This window comes from Lissotriton helveticus, chromosome 4_1 (genome assembly GCF_964261635.1).
Source record: "Lissotriton helveticus chromosome 4_1, aLisHel1.1, whole genome shotgun sequence".
Taxonomy (NCBI): Eukaryota; Metazoa; Chordata; class Amphibia; order Caudata; family Salamandridae; genus Lissotriton; species Lissotriton helveticus.
Window position 1 is genome coordinate 467,019,201 of NC_136063.1, and position 21,608 is coordinate 467,040,808.

Here is a 21,608-nt window from a genome sequence, read left to right on the forward strand (position 1 = left end):
CCGCTTTCTCCTCCACTCGATTCCCTCCCCCCTCCCCCACCTCCGGGGCCTCTTTTTATAAAAAAAACTGTGCAAAGGTGTTGCAAATGTGGTATTTTGGTTTCGTTTCTGTCTTGTTTTTTTGTACAGCCACTACCTTTCTGCCTGTTACCGTAGTAACAGTTCATGGACCACTTGCGTGAGTAGAGAGGTTAGAAGTTCACCACAATATGTTGGTAATTGAAATACTTACTGTGCTGGAGATTTATATATTTTTTTTATTGGAACTGTTAGTCGTAGAAGAAGTTTGTGGAAAAGTTTTATTAAGGATTTCTTCCTGTTCGGGGAGTATTAGGGAAATGTGCTCCAAGCGGGACTTTACGAAGTTTAATGTTCATTGGCTGTAAAGTATTAAAAGTAGAAGGCTTAGCAGTCATTCCTTGCTCGTCTTTGGAGAACATGGACATTTTATTAGCTAAAGTGTTCCAAACACAAATTTGCTCCTTATTGGATTGGAATGGTTCACTGTTGTCAGTGATATTGTGATGCATTTTCCAAAGGAGTATGGGGAAAGAAAGCAGTAGAGGTAGGTTAGGAAAACTATTAACTGTGTACAGTGCCCATAAGGTGGTGGAGCGGAATTATGAGGTAAATAATGTTTTATATATGTTTCAAGGGCCATTTATATAATTGCCGTGTGGTGTATAAATCATGGCGTTTGTAGACTACTGACTGACTCACTTATAATGTGCTGTTTACTTTCATGATGGGGAGGTGTGGTTGCGCAGCAAAAAATTCAGTTTAGGTTTGAAACAGTTTTTATTAAGCAAATACAAATAAACTTTCTTCAAAAACTGTCGCAGTATGTATGAAAGGGGTGACAATTAAAAATGGAATTTCATAAAATATCAGTTAAGCGTGGCTATATAGTTAATTGTTTTGCTACAGTTTGTAAAAGTGTTGCCCCACATTCTTGTTGATGTAAGAGGGCATCAGTTAATTTTAGATAAAGTAGAATAGAAGTGCTACAACAAACACTCCCGCACTACATTATCTCAAATCAAGAGAACAAGTAATACAGTAAAATCTAAATTGTTTCATATTACATAGAAATGAATGCATTTTTAATTTTAAAATTTGCATTCTGTACAATTCAGAAACATGCTGTCGTAGTGTTTACAAGTTGCAGACTGTTCCGCTAATAAAACACATACTCACCAAAGAATATATGGAATGTTACTCTTATAATATTTAGTACAGGTCCTATATATTCTTTAGGGAGAAGGTGAATAGGAATCGCAAATAAGAATAGAAATTAGAAAATAACATTCAGAAATGTAGGGTTTATTAAATATTTAAAGTAACAAAGTATGCATGATAGCTATATTTTAATATATATAAAAATATCTGATCAAGTTTTTATAAATATTTGATAATTATATTACAGATGGCGCTGAAAAATCTCCCATTCCTCTTCTGTAGCAATAGGACAATCTATTATAATATAACGATTGATACTATTGTTACAGTAAAAAGAAAAGGAAAATAAAGTTATGTATTTAACAGAACATCCATAATGAAATAGTTTCGAGCTGTAATTATTTACTGAACTTCTTTTCTCCGGGAGGTGAAAAAATTAGGTCTTCGTTGCGACGGGTCATAAACTCCTCTGAGATCATGACGGTGAGAATAATAATATGTATATATTCTCACAGCATATGATCACAAGGGGAAAATAGACTGAAAGCCGCAAGCCGGTAATGTTGCTTACTTATCGTACTGTTTGTGACGACGGATTGTGAATTCCGCTAGGATCACTAAGACTGTTAATGTTATAATATACATATTAACAGTATGTGATATCTAGGGGAAAACATAATAACAAGTGTATCATTGTCACGTTGATTGTAAATGTTTATGGTTTGCGTCGACGGGTTAGCAACACCTCTCGATCGAAGTACAGTATCAATATTATAATATAAAAAGTCACTATATATAAGGTAAAAGGAGCCAGAAAAGGAGTAATATTTGTTATAATATATCTGTTTCTAAGAACAAGCTGCTGACGTTACAGAGAAAAAGGGAAAAACATGCAATAAAAATTTTTTCTACATATAAATGTTTAAATATTGACAAATAGTCACAATTTATAACTAGGTACTATGCCTATGCCATCTTGAAACAACTTCGGAATATGTTTGTTGATGCAAAAAGAGAATCGGATGCTGGAGAACGGAACCTGCAACAGAGGTTGGCGATTCAGAAATAACTCGGGAAAACTAAACTAATTGGACAGTAGGTGTGGTTTATATAGTTTTTTGTTGTTTAGTAGTCTATGGAAGGAAGATGTGGCTCTGCCTATGTAGAAGACACGTTTTGCCGTTTACATGTGCTCATGTTTTAACTGTTTTTCGTGTGCACGTGTTCGGAAAAGTTTCAAACTGTGAAGCTGTAAAGATTTCGATTTTGATAGTAACACGTATAAGGTATTATTATCTACATAGGTTGGAGAATTTAAAAAGTGTTACTCGGTAAACTTTGTTCTTTGCATTTTCATGATTAAAAGCATCTAAATAGAAGACGTATAAAAAAATATCGTTATCATTAGAATAAGGTTATTATATAATAAATGCCCTTTTCTACGCACCTGTAGACTTTGCTTTTCAACTTTCATTTGCCTAGTCTGTATATTTACACTTCCTCCAAACATTTTGGTACTGCTATTTTAGTATTGCAGTGAGCCATTCAGCAGTATGTGTTTATGTATACACTGTTCTAAAAGTGAAGCTGCTGTACATTTTGCCAGACACTCTCCTTGCAGAATTGTAATAATTCAGCCAGTACCCAAGTAGTCATGGTGCAAAGTGGGCCTTAGGGCATGGACTGCTTCAAAGTCCTATACACTATGCATGCACTCTTCTATGCATGAGCAAACTTGTCGTTTGTAGCTTTTATTATCCAGTCAATGTTCTTACACTTCCAGCAAACTCTTTGTGATTGCTGATTCAGTATTGTAGTGAAGTATTCAGCAGAATGCCCTTATGCATACACTGTGCTAAAAATGAAGCTCTTCCAAATTCAGACAGACACTCTCATTGCAGAACTGTAATTATCCAGTCAGTACTCAAGTAATCATGGTGTAAAGTAGGCCTTAGGCCATGTACTGCTTTAAACCTGTATAGAGTATGCTTGCACTCTTCTATGTAGGTGTACATTTGTTTTTTTATACATTCAATTGTCCAGTCTGTATCATTAGACTTTCACAATCACTCTCACTCTACTGTTTCAATATTGTAGTGAGCCATTCAGCAGTATTTCCTTATATATGTACTGTGGTAAAACTGAAGCTCTTATAAATTCAGTCATGCACTCTCTTTGCAGAACTGTAAACATGCAGTCAGTACCCAAGTAATTATGGAGCAAAGTAGGCCTTAGTATATGGACTGCTTCAAACTCCTATTTACTATGCATGTACTGTTCTATGCACCTGCAAATTTACCTTTTATATTTTGAATTCCCCAGTCTCTATCCTTACACTTCCAGCAAACACTCTGTCATTCCTCTTATAGTTTTGTAGTGACTCATTGATCAGTGTGTAGTAATCCATTCTCTAAATTGAAACAGTAATCAGGAGATGTACAATAGGTGGTACATTCCCAGAGATATGGCAGTTATTGTGCACTGTGATATCAGGTCAATGGATGCACCGTATTTACAATGTAGTGTATTATGGAGCAAAAACGGCACAGATATATGATGTATTTGTGTTGTGAAGGTGGTGCATGGCTTGACTTGCGTTCCAAGTGCAATGCAGCTCCAGAAATGCTCTTGGGGTTCTATGCTCACAAAGCTGTGTCAATCCTTACACCTTTTTCAAGGAGGAGCAGGGTTTTGATGTAGCATAGCACTAAAAGTGACTGAATGAAAAATTATAGATTTCACTCAGTCACTTTTAGGAGGTGTTCCTATGCTAGAACACTTGCACTCCCTCCCACCACCTCTCTGCACAGGAAAGTCTCTTTCTGGCGCAGGGTTTTAGAATATGACACACCTTCCATATGCATCACATTGTAAATATCAGGTACTATGGTACATCTTTTGCAACATTGCTGCATCACAAAAGTGACGGAAATGATGTGTAAAAGAGGTACAAGGGGGTTGTAAATTTGCTCCTAACACATACAAATTCACCCAGGCAGTTTCACTAGCAGTGCAAATTGAAGTATAGACTTCTAAAATATTTATATGGTTGTGTTACATTGAAGTGCTTCGGAGGTACTACAGGATAGTATAGGTAAACACCTTATACATTTATGCTGTAGCACTCTCTTATACTTTTTGCACTTTCACATTCACCATACCCTACTAATTCATTTGTTCATTTATATACTACACATTCATTCTGACAAAGTTTTACACACTAATATAGAAATATAGTTCTTTTTTAAGCCAGTGGAGGTAGTTCTGAAAAGAAGTGGGTTTTTTTTCTTTTTAGTTTTCTATTTTTTTTGTATTTTTTCAGGAAGTTTTTATTTGGTTTTTCTTTAAACCAAAAAAATGAAACTGGAAACAAAACAACTGTGGAAAATGAAGAAAAAAGAAAAATACATATTATTGTTTTGGGCAACGGCGCTCTTCTTTGCTCTTCACAATGAGGTGAATAGACTGCTCACCGTAACAAAAGAGTTCTCTGCAAAATTTACAATGAATTGTAAGATTTGCAAACTGAGGCACAATAAAAGGATGTGGAATGTTCGGAGGAGGTGGTGGTGATTTTGCGGGTAGAAGGAACTGCAGGTTGAGGGTTTTCCTGGAACCTTTGTGTTGTCATCCTTCCATAATTATTTCGATGCAAATTTTTAACATGGTGAACCATTGAGGCTGTCCCGAAAGAGTACTTTTTAGTGGGGTCAGCCCTGGAAAGTGTAACCTCACAGATCTTGCATGTTACTTTTGGTACATTCAGCTTTTTCTGTCCCTCCGGAAATGAAGAAAACTTCTAAATGAAAGCTTCTTTTCTCTTTATCTGAGGTGGCTTAGTAACAAAATGTTTCTTTGAGGAATGTACTGATGAAGTTTCTAAAAGAGCAGCCATTGTAGAGTTTGGTTGTAAAAGACTACAGCTCCACAGAATAGATGTTTTTCCTGGGAAAGTCGAGGTAGGATAATCAAAATGAGGGGTCTTTCAACAGTTGGAATAGGAAGTATTATGAACTAATCAAAACTCTCCTTTTATGGTCAGATGACTTTGCGTACGCTTACAGTGCTCTTACAGTGCTCTTAAGATGCGAGTATGTACGACGTACCTTTGCGATTTGCGTAATTGCTTTTAAAAGTAATAATTGCTTAATAAAAGTTAAAAAAGTATTTTCATGTTTGTCCTAGATACTGTCTTCCCTTAATATGTGCATTAAATACATAAATATATAATTTTGAACAATTAGAAACTTTTGCGCCATATGTTTACGGGGCTCCGTATATGACGTCACGCAGAAGCGTTGATGCGATGCGCAAGGTCAAAGTGTATCTGTAACATGTGCGTGGCTATGCACAGAGGACCATTTGCCGTAAAAAGTGTGGTGCGATCACTGTACGCGTACGGTGCGATTACCTAAAAATATGAAAAGGAATTATAGAGATTCTAATTGTAAAAAATCGGGAAAAAAAATTGGGATGTAGTTTTATTATTTTACATTAAGAATATGAAATATAATTTAAAAAATAAAATTAATATAAATATTTGTCATAAAAATGTAAAAAATTAGTATAAAAAGAAAGAAATGTAATAAATGTATACATTTAAAAGTTATCATTTACTAAACTTTTGAAATTCACTGAAAAAACCATAGGTTTCAGCCTCATTATAGTTAGGAATTAACATATAAAAAACCTTGCAAATTCACTGGAAACACCATAGGTTTCACACATGGTATAGTTAGCTGGAGATTTCACTCATACAAAACTATTGAAATTCCCCCGTTATAGTTCGTTCAGCTAACTATAACTCGCGCGCCCGCAATGCATAGTTGATGACGTCACATATTACATCACTCATGACATGGTCAGTGACATCACTCATGACATCACTGATGACATCTCAAATGACATCATCCTTGTGAAAGAATGGCAGACTTCCTCTCACCCTCATATAACCTTTGATAGACACATTCAAAAATAGAAACTAAAATGTTCAAAAAAAATGGAGATACCAATACCAGTTACAACAACCTATTCAGTAATTCCAAAATCTACATACACATCCACTCATTCACCAACAGTTCTATAAAGTCACTCATACATGTACTCACTCATCATATGTACTCATATACCTATACATCCTGTTACACACCGATACTCATCCATAGAGTTACTTACACACATACTCACACATGCAAATAAACTATCAAACATCCATTTAGTTGTATATACAGCTATACACACCACTACACTTACTTCTACAGAAACGTACACATACTTACTCTCTTAAACAATCACTTATAGAAACACATACTTATTTATACAGGAACTCTTCCAATCTCTCACTCCCATATATGCTCACTTATAAACATTAATACTCACATATAGTAGTTTAAAACATATCAGATAGTATTGAGACAGTCATTCACTCACTAAAACATCCATACACACACTCATTCACCCAAACAGTCCTGCACACATGCTGTCTTCAAAACACATACCAACAGTGAGTCACTTATTCAGGCATCTATGCGCTAAGTAATATTCCCCACCGAACCATACAAACATTCATACTGATAGTTTAAAAAACAACTAATAACCCATATAGACACTCATGTAGCTACTCACCAACCCATGCAGCCACCTATACACAAAGTGAAACACTGATACAGATATCTAAATATTTAAAAATTACTCTGTAATACTTGTATTCACTAAGATACACTTAATCAGTCCGTTATACAATCAATTTTACAAAACAAATCATCCATTTAGACACTTATATACCCATTTATTCTTCCATCGACCTTGAGATGTACATATATAAAATATATTTAATTTGACGAAAAACACACATTCACTGGATGATGTCAGATGTCATCAGTGATGTCATTTGAGATGTCATCAGTGATGTCATGAGTGATGTCACTGACCATGTAATGAGTGATGTAATATGTGACATCATCAACAGTGCATTGCGGGCGCGCGAGTTATAGTTAGCTGAACCAACTATAACAGGGGAATTTCAATGGTTTTCTATGAGTGAAATCTCCAGCTAACATGCATGAAACCTATGGTTTTGTCAGTGAATATATATATATATATAGTTTACCTATTGGCGGTCGCCAGTAGGTAGTTATAGTTAGGACCTAGATACCATAGGAAAATCGCAACATTCTATTCCCAATAATGTTTGCGCTGATTGACGTATTTTCGTGAAATTTTCAAAACGAATTCTTTGTTGATATCAGCTCCTATTTTAAAAGTGTGGGGCTGATTCGTCAAGGGGGGGCCGAGAAAAAAGGGGTGTCCCAAAACGTGTTTTCTTCATGTTAATTTCCAGAGGAAACTTTAGACAAGGCTACAGGTCGAACGGGTGAACGGAATTACCCCAAATTTGGCAGGGAGAAGGGTCTTGGTCTAGAAAGCACGCTTTTGTTTATTTGGTGTACATCCGTTCAGCAGTTTTTGAGAAATATCGAAATTTACAAATATCAATATTTGGGAATTCTGCCATCTGATTGGCTGAGGCGTTATGAGCACGAGCTTGTTGCTGTTGATTGGCTGCGAGCGGTGCGAGTGGTTGCAACTAGGAAGTGTTGGCTGCCATTTTGTGATTCCGTTGAAGCAAGTAAGGGGGAAAAAGGGAGAAACAAGTGGGAAAGAGGAGAGTAGGAGCGCTGTGAGGTCACTAAGGTGGTTAGGGTGTGCTGTTGAGGGAGTGTGAAGCGAAGTATTTACCCCTACCGGTGCAATGGAGTAGCTCTGTTCTTTTAATGGCTCGTATAAGCCTGGAGCTCTAACATTGGAAAGTTTTTTTGTTCACAGCATTGGCTGTGAACAAATGCTTCAGGGGGCTGAAGGGATTCGAATCCCCTTGTGCTCTCTTGATGCTTTGCTTTATTTGTTAGAACATTCTACCTTCTATTGGCAGAATGTTCTAATAGCCTTATAGCCTTTCGTAGCTGGGCTAAAGTGGCTATTAAAGTCCCTCTCTCTTGTTAAAGACCCGCACCTTTGGCTTGGGCCTTCAATGCTGGAGAGGGCCTTTAATAGCCGGTACAGCCTGCTACGGCGGGCTATAAGGCTATAGTGTACTTGCTTGAAGAAGTTTTTTTAGATGAGTTATAGGTTTAGTAAAATTACCAAATTCATCTTGCAAGTCAAAAGGAACAGTGAATAGTGTAGACTGTGGACAGATGAAATGCCAATTCGAATTGTTTTGATTTATTTGTTGTAGAGTTTTATGTAATTTATGTTGTTGTATTTTGTAAAGAGGGAGTGAGAAAAAGTATTGATGGTTGTGTGTGTGAGTACTGCCTTCAATTACCAATGCAGACAGTAGTGTTCACAACTCAGATTGAGTCCCTATTTTAGATCATGCAGTCCTGTAAGAGAGGAGATGGCTGTAGGGCGCTCTGTCTGCACCTCTTATATGCATCATTGCAGGCTCCGCACACGTTTTCTTTGTTTCACGGATTGCAAATTGTAGAGCTCAAGTCAATGCTATGTGGCTGTGGGCCCTTGCTGAACGCTCTCTCTGGCCTATACTGCAGACTTCAGTGTTCACATTTGACATTGCGTCGGTATTGTAGATGATGCAGTCCTGTAGGAAAAGACATTGCTCCACTGCGCTCTGTCTGCACCACTCATATGCATCATTGCAGGCTCTGTACATGTTTTTTTTGCTTTGCGTATTGCAAACTGTAGAGCTCAAGTCAATGCCACATGGCTGTGGGTCCTTGCTGACTGCTCTCTCTGGCCTACACTGCAGATAGCTGTGTTCACAATTGAGATCGAGTTGATCTAGTAGATGAGTTAGTCCTGTAGTAAAAGACATTGCTCCAGTGCGTACTGTCTGCACCACTCATATGCATCATTGCAGGTTCTGCACACGTTTTTTTTGCTTCGCGTATTGCAAACTGTAGAGCCCAAGTCAATGCCATGTGGCTGTGGGCCCTTGCTGAACACTCTCTCTGGCCTATACTGCAGACTTCAGTGTTCACATTTGACATTGAGTCGGTATTGTAGACGATGCAGTCCTGTAGGAAAAGACATTGCTCCAGTGTGCTCTGTCTGCACCACTCATATGTATCATTGCAGGCTCCGCACACGCTTTTTTTTGTTGCGTCGCTGACGACAAACTGGGCAGGTGAAGTCACCTTACGTACCTGTGCGTCCTAGCTGACCGCTCTCTGTGGCCTACGCTACAGACAGCAGTGTTCACAATTCAGATTGAGTTGCTATTACAGATGATGCAGTGTTGATGGCAACAGATATTACCCCTAGTACGGCCTGTCTACAGCACACATTATCGCTGGCTGTGCACATGCTGAATGCTTTTGATGTGGCTATGTGAGTGCACTAGAACTGATGGAGCGTTTATGATGTAATCTTTTTGTGTATTATTTCAGATCTATTGATTGTGTGTCAGTATACCACAAGTTGTGGTTCTTTTACGATAGAATTATTTCTATATTATTTCACATCTACTGTTCTTACCTTACTGCAGCATACATAATTGATTCTTTTAATATTGAATCTCTGTGTGTGTGATCCAATGATTATTGTTGTATTTTATTCTAGCAGCAACCATTCCCTGAAGGCTGGTTTACACTCACTCTACACGCATCCAGCACAGACGTCACTGGATATGTTACCCTGGTAATAAAAAGGAGTTGAGTGCACATGCCCGTACACACTTCCACTGTCTCTCTGTGTGAGTGTGTTTATTATCCATGCATGATACTGTCTCTGGGCCGTACTATGTTACGTTGTGCTGTGGACAGCGTATGCAACCTTGTTATCTCTGATATTGGAGAAAATTTCGGAAATGTAACTTTTAGGTGTATGGCTATCACAGGTGGAAGGCTACTTTACAGACAATGAATATTGATGAAGATGGTGGTTGCATGTTGTGTGTAGTGTAAGATATGTATATATTGCAAAAAGTTTAGAAGAAAGCTCTCTAAGCAGAAGAGGTGTGTCTCATGAAATGCAGTACAAATAGTGACTAAAATGGATGGCGTTTTCAAACTGTTACAATGGGAAATGTTATGAACTAATTAAATGCTTTTTTTTATGGTCACATGGCAATCGCACAGCTAGTGCGCAATAAGACCGCACCCGATGGGATTTTGAGAAAATATATTTACTATAATATAAGTTTATTACAGTTAGAAATATATAACTGTTTAAAATATTTTTAATTATCTCTTGCTCTCAAATACACTTTAAAGTTATTTAGATATAGTTTTGAAACAAAAACAATGAGGAAATGGCATATGCAGCGCAACATCGTACGTCTATGACGTAACACAGGGCATGGCAGCATGCATTAGTCGCATTTGGAAAGAGCAGCGGGTGCCACCCCATACGTACATGACATAACGCGTCGCTTGGTTGTGCATACCGGTCGCATACCACAGTAGCAGCTGGCGCGACCTCATACGTACATGTTCTTAATTGGGACGCAGTGTCACAAACCCGTCTGATACAAAATGCGCATAATTTAAATGTGGTGGATAGGATTTGCGTGTTGATTGAGCTTTGTAGACTACAGGTACGGGACTGTAGTTTTCTCAAAAACAAAAAAAAAGATATACATATTTTGTGGGGATGATATAAAAGATTACATAATTTCTAAAGTTTAAAAAAAGGATGATAGAGTTGCAAAATATTAAAAAACAATTAGAAAAAATATAGGTTTTATAAATATTAAAATATGAAATTAACATTTTAAAAAACGATGAAATTCACTGAAAAACCCATAGGTTTTACAGACATTATAGTTAGGAATTAGCATTTAAAAACCTTAGAAATTCACAAAAAACCATAGGTTTCAGGCACGTTATAGGTAGGAATTAGCATTTAAAAAACCTTAGAAATTCACAAAAAAACATAAGTTTCAGGGACGTTATAGTTAGTTGGACATTTTACTCGTACAAAACCAGAGAAATTTGGCCGTTATAGTTAATTCAGCTAACTATAATTCACGCCCCCGCAATGCACTGCTGATGATGTCATATATTACATCATTCATGACATGGTCAGTGACATCACTGATGACATCTCTAATTTCTAACTATAACGTCCCTGAAACTATGGTTTTTTCAGTGAATTTCAAAGGTTTTTTAAATTCTAACTTCTAACTATAACATCTCTGAAACCTATGTTTTATTTCAGTGAATATATATATATGTGATCAAGGCTACTGTGACGTAGCCGAAACGCGTCATGCTGGCGACAAGGGGTCAATAAACCACCTCTGAATTCAATCTTTGCGCTGTGGAGTGGTCTGTACCTGTCTTTCTTTACCGGAATCTCTATCGGAGAGGGAAGTGGAGCAGGAGTGAGGATATATATATATATACACACACACATACGTACATACAGTCTTGGGGAATGGCCTAGTATGATGACCCTTTAAGAAAAAACTGCCCTGGTGGGTGGGTTCCCCAGGGCCTAATGAATCTTGGGTAGATGGGCCTTGTGCCACTTCCCCTTTAAAATACCTAGAACCCTGTGGGATGGGAACCCCCAGGGTCTAATTTGGCTTGGGGTGGGATGCCCCATGGCACCCCTCCCCTTTAAAGAAAACATAGCCCGGGTGGATTGATCCCTTAATATGTAACAGCGAGATGAAATTTCATGATGTATTGGTACGAGTATATGAGCAAAAGTTGACTACTACACTTTATTGAAGACAAGAGCTGGGAACAGTATCTTACATGCTCAGAGCTTCAATCCTTGCTCTCTTATTAGAAACATACATTTTGGAGAGTGTTTTAAAGCAATAAGATTGTGTAGCACAGAAACAGAGTATGACAGAATGCAATACGAAGTGTGTGCTATATTCAAACAGAGAGGCTACTCACAAGAAATTCTTACTGAGGACCAGCAGAGAGCTAAAATGATGCATAATAAGCACATTTGTGTTTGTAAACACTTACACTCAGTACCTGGGCATAGGCTTTACAACATTCGGTAGAAAAGTGATATGATAGCTACCCTTCACTATGTAAACTATAATATACAGTAGCACACGTCATTTGAGATGTAGAGTGATGTAATATATGAGGTCACAAGCAGCACGTGGCGTAACTGGTGAATTTCTGTGATTTATTTTCGTTCAAAGGGTTAAAGTTGTCACTGACATTCACCTAATTCTAGCGTGACTTTAATCTCGATTTTCAGTGAATATATATACGTTTGTATGATCCTGTTTAACTAATGAAAGTTATATTTCTTAGGATATTAAATATATTTCAAATGAGCCTGTCTCATGCTCACCAGGCATATCTATGGCGAACTGAGGTCGTATGGAGTAATCTTTTAGAATAAGCAATAGAGAGGTAGTATAATGTTTGGGGAGCTGTTGTCCCTATAAAAGATGGTATGTTTATCTCAATTGAGAATACTATTGATGTTCACTTGACAGTCGTGTTCTCATGGGCTTACGCATATCCCCCTGTAAACTTCATCAGATCTTAATTATTAGGCATTAGGGCGAGGGTATGTGGGAAATACATCTAGAAATATATTATGCTTTTCGTTTTCCTTCTGAACATGTTTTTCATATATAGTCATGATCTTATATATATATCTGCTCCCAAAGGAAGAATAACTCAGGGGACAGCACTCAGTGGGAACGGTATTTTTTTTTATTGCAGGTGACGTGGACACAGACAAACGTCAATGCGTTTCGGCTAAGACAGCCTTGTTCACGACGTTCATATATATATATATCGTTCATAAAATTTTATTCGGTTGCATATCATGTAACCATAAAAAGTACAAGAATAAAATATTATAGTGCATATATAAAAAATCTATGTATGTTACATTAAAAGCAGTAAGAAAACCTTGAACATTAAAAACCGTAACTAAAAACAGTTCATTGAGATACAAAAGCAAATAAAATAAAAGACTTCAATGGTTACAACAAATTTTTAAACATGATTTTAAGAAGCAAGCTACGCATTTGGCAGTATGTTGAGAATCCAAAAACTGCAGAGCTAAATAAGCAGGCCGACAAGTTCTCAATTCCATTTTCTGGAGTAAAGGAATGATCCAGCGCTTGCGAGGAATCTCATAATATTTGCAAAACATTATTACATGGATTGATGATTGAGATGATATACCATCACAAGGGCATTTCATAAGGGTATGCGACCAGTTCTTTGCTGTTGGAAAAGTAACTAGGCGGAAAAAGGAATCAAAGCGAAACCTAGTCAAAACATACTTTTCATGATTAGTTAGGTGGTAAGATAGATATGGCTGAATACCCAAAACAGTCTGGACAGAAAGAATCTGTACATTTGAAGTTTTCATGACTTCTTGTGTAAGGCGTAAATCTCTCAGATGACTTAGGCACAGTTTTTTCAGATCTTTCCTGGTAATATCTACCAGTGAGCAAGGGTCAGAGAAATAAGGTGTACGATTCAGGTCTTTGAGGAAGTTAATATATATATCTTGTTTAGTAGGTTAGACTATAATAAATACTAAGAGTATACAAATCATGGCTCATATTTGTCATCGACAAGTAAAAGGCTGGCTGTAGGGCGCTCTGTCTGCACCTCTTATATGCATCATTGCAGGCTCCGCACACGTTTTCTTTGTTTCACGGATTGCAAATTGTAGAGCTCAAGTCAATGCTATGTGGCTGTGGGCCCTTGCTGAACGCTCTCTCTGGCCTATACTGCAGACTTCAGTGTTCACATTTGACATTGCGTCGGTATTGTAGATGATGCAGTCCTGTAGGAAAAGACGTTGCTCCAGTGCGCTCTGTCTGCACCACTCATATGCATCATTGCAGGCTCTGTACATGTTTTTTTTTGCTTTGCGTATTGCAAACTGTAGAGCTCAAGTCAATGCCACATGGCTGTGGGTCCTTGCTGACTGCTCTCTCTGGCCTACACTGCAGATAGCTGTGTTCACAATTGAGATCGAGTTGATCTAGTAGATGAGTTAGTCCTGTAGTAAAAGACATTGCTCCAGTGCGTACTGTCTGCACCACTCATATGCATCATTGCAGGTTCTGCACACGTTTTTTTTGCTTCGCGTATTGCAAACTATAGAGCCCAAGTCAATGCCATGTGGCTGTGGGCCCTTGCTGAACGCTCTCTCTGGCCTATACTGCAGACTTCAGTGTTCACATTTGACATTGAGTCGGTATTGTAGACGATGCAGTCCTGCAGGAAAGGACATTGCTCCAGTGTGCTCTGTCTGCACCACTCATATGTATCATTGCAGGCTCCGCACACGCTTTTTTTTGTTGCGTCGCTGACGACAAACTGGGCAGGTGAAGTCACCTTACGTACCTGTGCGTCCTAGCTGACCGCTCTCTGTGGCCTACGCTACAGACAGCAGTGTTCACAATTCAGATTGAGTTGCTATTACAGATGATGCAGTGTTGATGGCAACAGATATTACCCCTAGTACGGCCTGTCTACAGCACACATTATCGCTGGCTGTGCACATGCTGAATGCTTTTGATGTGGCTATGTGAGTGCACTAGAACTGATGGAGCGTTTATGATGTAATCTTTTTGTGTATTATTTCAGATCTATTGATTGTGTGTCAGTATACCACAAGTTGTGGTTCTTTTACGATAGAATTATTTCTATATTATTTCACATCTACTGTTCTTACCTTACTGCAGCATACATAATTGATTCTTTTAATATTGAATCTCTGTGTGTGTGATCCAATGATTATTGTTGTATTTTATTCTAGCAGCAACCATTCCCTGAAGGCTGGTTTACACTCACTCTACACGCATCCAGCACAGACGTCACTGGATATGTTACCCTGGTAATAAAAAGGAGTTGAGTGCACATGCCCGTACACACTTCCACTGTCTCTCTGTGTGAGTGTGTTTATTATCCATGCATGATACTGTCTCTGGGCCGTACTATGTTACGTTGTGCTGTGGACAGCGTATGCAACCTTGTTATCTCTGATATTGGAGAAAATTTCGGAAATGTAACTTTTAGGTGTATGGCTATCACAGGTGGAAGGCTACTTTACAGACAATGAATATTGATGAAGATGGTGGTTGCATGTTGTGTGTGGTGTAAGATATGTATATATTGCAAAAAGTTTAGAAGAAAGCTCTCTAAGCAGAAGAGGTGTGTCTCATGAAATGCAGTACAAATAGTGACTAAAATGGATGGCGTTTTCAAACTGTTACAATGGGAAATGTTATGAACTAATTAAATGCTTTTTTTATGGTCACATGGCAATCGCACAGCTAGTGCGCAATAAGACCGCACCCGATGGGATTTTGAGAAAATATATTTACTATAATATAAGTTTATTACAGTTACAAATATATAACTGTTTAAAATATTTTTAATTATCTCTTGCTCTCAAATACACTTTAAAGTTATTTAGATATAGTTTTGAAACAAAAACAATGAGGAAATGGCATATGCGGCGCAACATCGTACGTCTATGACGTAACACAGGGCATGGCAGCATGCATTAGTCGCATTTGGAAAGAGCAGCGGGTGCCACCCCATACGTACATGACATAACGCGTCGCTTGGTTGTGCATACCGGTCGCATACCACAGTAGCAGCTGGCGCGACCTCATACGTACATGTTCTTAATTGGGACGCAGTGTCACAAACCCGTCTGATACAAAATGCGCATAATTTAAATGTGGTTGATAGGATTTGCGTGTTGATTGAGCTTTGTAGACTACAGGTACGGGACTGTAGTTTTCTCAAAAACAAAAAAAAAAGATATACATATTTTGTGGGGATGATATAAAAGATTACATAATTTCTAAAGTTTAAAAAAAGGATGATAGAGTTGCAAAATATTAAAAAACAATTAGAAAAAATATAGGTTTTATAAATATTAAAATATGAAATTAACATTTAAAAAAACGATGAAATTCACTGAAAAACCCATAGGTTTCACAGACATTATAGTTAGGAATTAGCATTTAAAAAACCTTAGAAATTCACAAAAAAACATACGTTTCAGGAACGTTATAGTTAGTTGGACATTTTACTCGTACAAAACCAGAGAAATTTGGCCGTTATAGTTAATTCAGCTAACTATAATTCACGCCCCCGCAATGCACTGCTGATGATGTCATATATTACATCATTCATGACATGGTCAGTGACATCACTGATGACATCTCTAATTTCTAACTATAACGTCCCTGAAACTATGGTTTTTTCAGTGAATTTCAAAGGTTTTTTAAATTCTAACTTCTAACTATAACATCTCTGAAACCTATGTTTTATTTCAGTGAATATATATATATGTGATCAAGGCTACTGTGACGTAGCCGAAACGCGTCATGCTGGCGACAAGGGGTCAATAAACCACCTCTGAATTCAATCTTTGCGCTGTGGAGTGGTCTGTACCTGTCTTTCTTTACCGGAATCTCTATCGGAGAGGGAAGTGGAGCAGGAGTGAGGATATATATATATATACACACACACATACGTACATACAGTCTTGGGGAATGGCCTAGTATGATGACCCTTTAAGAAAAAACTGCCCTGGTGGGTGGGTTCCCCAGGGCCTAATGAATCTTGGGTAGATGGGCCGTGTGCCACTTCCCCTTTAAAATACCTAGAACCCTGTGGGATGGGAACCCCCAGGGTCTAGTTTGGCTTGGGGTGGGATGCCCCGTGGCACCCCTCCCCTTTAAAGAAAACATAGCCCGGATGGATTGATCCCTTAATATGTAACAGCGAGATGAAATTTCATGATGTATTGGTACGAGTATATGAGCAAAAGTTGACTACTACACTTTATTGAAGACAAGAGCTGGGAACAGTATCTTACATGCTCAGAGCTTCAATCCTTGCTCTCTTATTAGAAACATACATTTTGGAGAGTGTTTTAAAGCAATAAGATTGTGTAGCACAGAAACAGAGTATGACAGAATGCAATAAGAAGTGTGTGCTATATTCAAACAGAGAGGCTACTCACAAGAAATTCTTACTGAGGACCAGCAGAGAGCTAAAAAATTTAAAAAGCAAGAAGCTCCATTCAATAGAACTGAAAGAAACCAAGGAGGGACACAACACAGATTTTCACAACATATAGTAAACAGCACCTGCAAGTTAAATCAGCACTAAATAAACACTGGCATCTGGTCAAAAGTGACCCGGCTGCAGGGGATATTTTACAGAGATGATCAGGTACAGAAGACCACCATCAATAAGGACCAATTAGAAGAAAGTGATGTGAAGCTAATGCAGAAAAGAGACACACGGTTGAAATCTAAGGAAGTTTTTGTGAGATGTACATGTTGATAGGGATGCAGACAGGGTCTGAACAGAACTAAAAATGACAGTGTGACTATTAAGAAAAGAATCAAATGTAAAATGAGTTTTGTGTTGTATATGTTGGAATGCCCCTACCCTAAGAAATATATAGAGAGTACCACCCTGCCTCTCTGTAAAAGGATATTACAGCATCTAAGGGAAATAAAGAACGTGGACACCACTTATGCAGTGGCAAAAACTTTTGACATTGAGCGTGGGAGGAATAAAACTAAACTATGGCTTAGTACATGTGCCCAAATGATAGAGGGGAAGTCATTGAGAGCAGGAATTGAGGAGGCTGAAAGCCAGCTTAATTATAGAAATGGACAGCCCATAGGGATGAATGCTGACGAAGAATTATTATACACTTTTCTATAAATTATAGTTTGCTATTTAATTAACCGCTGTTTGCTTTTAACTTGACATGAGACTTTAGTTGCATTTTGAATTTTACTTGTAGCTCATTGTTTTGATTTTTCTTTTTTAGATTTGGGCAGTAAAAGGGACACAGGCAGACAGACGTATTACCCACTGAGATGGCATGGCAGCCTATAAGCTCAGGACAGAAATTCTGCATGCAGTAGTTGCAGACTATGTTATGAATACATTTTCTTTTGCTATATTTTAAACTTCATGCAGTTTAATTTACTGATAATGGTAGCGATTAGCAGTTACATCTCGCTTGGATGATACAGATAGAATTATGTGCATATAATGACGATGTGGCCGATACTGGCGCATTGTGATAGTGAAATTGTACCTATTACATGATGAAGGATCCATTAATTTTTTGTCGACATTGGTCTTTAATTGAGGCATGGTACGCGACTCCCAGCGTTACAAATTGAGTGGGATAGAGAATGCAGAAAAATAATGATTTGGCCGACTTCTGGGATTAAAAGAAGTATGATTTTAATACTTCAGTGACCTTTTTCCTTTTGTAGTACTTGTACAATACCAGATAACATGCCCATCCAAATATGTCTGACAGTTTGACATTATCCTTGTGCCCCACTTCTGTGTCAGTGGACGAGGAACTAACATTGTATTTAAATGTGAATGAATTACGTTGTTTGTCATTAACAAGACTGATGAGCCAAAACACGTTGATTCCATCTTTTGACAAATAAATCAACTTAACAAGCTGACGGTATGCCAATCTCTTTGTTAAAGAAGTGAAGAGGCTCATAGGATTTAAGGCGCACTGGCAAGTACGTTTGATAAGCACCACTGGCAGGTTTGAAAATGCTGATTACCGCTTTGTCGGAGTTGTGTGTGTGTATATATCCCAAGAGCCAAAATAGGCTCTGGTAGGGAGCCTCTTAGCCCCCTCCCCTTTAAAATATAAATGGCCCATGGGCATGAGGCTCATGGTGGGGGCCTTGTGGCCCTTCTCCCGTTTAAAATAAAACAATTACCTTGGAGGATGGGGGCTACGTGACCCCACTTCCCTTTAAAATATATATGGCCCTAGGGCCCCGGGGGCTATAATAGGCTCAGGGAGGGGAGCTGTGGTGGTCTTAAAAACACAAATATATATATATATACACATACACACAACTCCTACAAAGCGGTAATCAGCATTTTCAATAGGTCCCCAGGACCTAATGAAGCTTGGGGAGGGGGGGCCATGTGGCCCTCTCTCCTTTAAAATACAAATGTTCCTGAGAATGTGGTCCCCAGTACCCAATGAGGCCCAGGGAGGGGGCCAAAACACCACTCTCATTCAACAAACATGGCCTTTTTGGATGGGGTCCGCAGGGCCATTTTAAGGCTCACCAGGCCTTAAAAAGCCCCGGGCCGATAAATCTAATTTTCATAGTCTATTAATAAAATGAAACGGGTAGGGAGGTCTCCCCCTATAAAATATATACAGTCGGGGTGGGGTCCCCTGGGCCATAATAGACTCACGGACTCCCCTTTAAAATAAAGTAAAAAAGCCCTGGGGGATTGTGTGCCTAGGGCCTAAAAAGGCTCAGGGTGGGAGGAGGGCACGTGCCCCCCTCCCCTTTAAAAGATATATGCCTGGGATATGGGGTTACCATGGCTTAATGAGGCTCAGTGAGGGGGGGGCTACACAGTCTCCTTCCCTTTTTTAATTAGTATTGCCCTGGGGGATGGGACTCCCAGGTCCTAATGAGGCTTGGGAAGGGGCCCACACGGCGCCCTCCCCTTTCCCCTATTATATATAAATATATAGCCCTGGGAAACTGGGTCCCCCTGGCCTAAAGAGGCTCGGGGGGGGAATTGTACCCTCCTTTAAAATATATATGACCCTGGGGATAGGGGTTCCAGGGCCTAATGAGGCTCTTGGAGGGGGCCTACTCAGCCCCTCCCTGTATTTTATTGGTGTCCCCCTTTGTTTTGTATTTGGCCCAGATAGGGCACCCGTGGCTCAAAGGCCAACCTTATGCTTTGCATGACAAAGGCTGTGTGCAGCGTTGGGTTGGCTGACTGCTGGGGATTTGGCAGCAGAGCCTGGCCAGGGGGTCAACCCCCTGCCGTGCACTGCTGAAGGGTGTGCTCGGTGGGATGTTGGCTTTATGTATAGTAATAAAATACTACCTGTTAAAAAAAAAAAGAAATTCACTGAAAAAACAAAGGTTAAAGAATCAGCACACTTAGAAAGAGGAAACAATGAGGAAAAAATATATATATATTTCTCCTTGTTGCGCTTCTGGTGGAGAGGTGTACAATTCTGAGGCATTTCCAGGTCCACCATTGTTTGTAGATCTGGGAATGTGTCAGACTGCATGGGTGAATGCATGGAAACACCTAAGTTCCAACTGTGGCGCGCATCCCTGCCTCAGAGTAACGCAAGGAAAAGATTTGAGCTAACTTGCGTTACTCTAGATTTATCAAGCCATGCGGGGTCGCGCAAGGTGGCTTTACGTGGCTTGAACAATCTCATTTAGGTTTTGCATCGCCCTTGCTTGGTGCAAAACCTTGATACATGTGGACCTTAGTATCTACTAGAATCTTTACCCTGTTGTAAACTTTTTTCTTGAGAGCCAAAAACTTGAGTAGAGCATACTGTATCATCTGCACACAGAGTTACTCTTCAATACAAAGGTTTGTAACGTGTCACACCTATGATGCATAATAAGCACATTTGTGTTTGTAAACACTTACACTCAGTACCTGGGCATAGGCTTTACAACATTCGGTAGAAAAGTGATATGATAGCTACCCTTCACTATGTAAACTATAATATACAGTAGCACACGTCATTTGAGATGTAGAGTGATGTAATATATGAGGTCACAAGCAGCACGTGGCGTAACTGGTGAATTTCTGTGATTTATTTTCGTTCAAAGGGTTAAAGTTGTCACTGACATTCACCTAATTCTAGCGTGACTTTAATCTCGATTTTCAGTGAATATATATACGTTTGTATGATCCTGTTTAACTAATGAAAGTTATATTTCTTAGGATATTAAATATATTTCAAATGAGCCTGTCTCATGCTCACCAGGCATATCTATGGCGAACTGAGGTCTTATGGAGTAATCTTTTAGAATAAGCAATAGAGAGGTAGTATAATGTTTGGGGAGCTGTTGTCCCTATAAAAGATGGTATGTTTATCTCAATTGAGAATACTATTGATGTTCACTTGACAGTCGTGTTCTCATGGGCTTACGCATATCCCCCTGTAAACTTCATCAGATCTTAATTATTAGGCATTAGGGCGAGGGTATGTGGGAAATACATCTAGAAATATATTATGCTTTTCGTTTTCCTTCTGAACATGTTTTTCATATATAGTCATGATCTTATATATATATCTGCTCCCAAAGGAAGAATAACTCAGGGGACAGCACTCAGTGGGAACGGTATTTTTTTTTATTGCAGGTGACGTGGACACAGACAAACGTCAATGCGTTTCGGCTAAGACAGCCTTGTTCACGACGTTCATATATATATATATCGTTCATAAAATTTTATTCGGTTGCATATCATGTAACCATAAAAAGTACAAGAATAAAATATTATAGTGCTTATATAAAAAATCTATGTATGTTACATTAAAAGCAGTAAGAAAACCTTGAACATTAAAAACCGTAACTAAAAACAGTTCATTGAGATACAAAAGCAAATAAAATAAAAGACTTCAATGGTTACAACAAATTT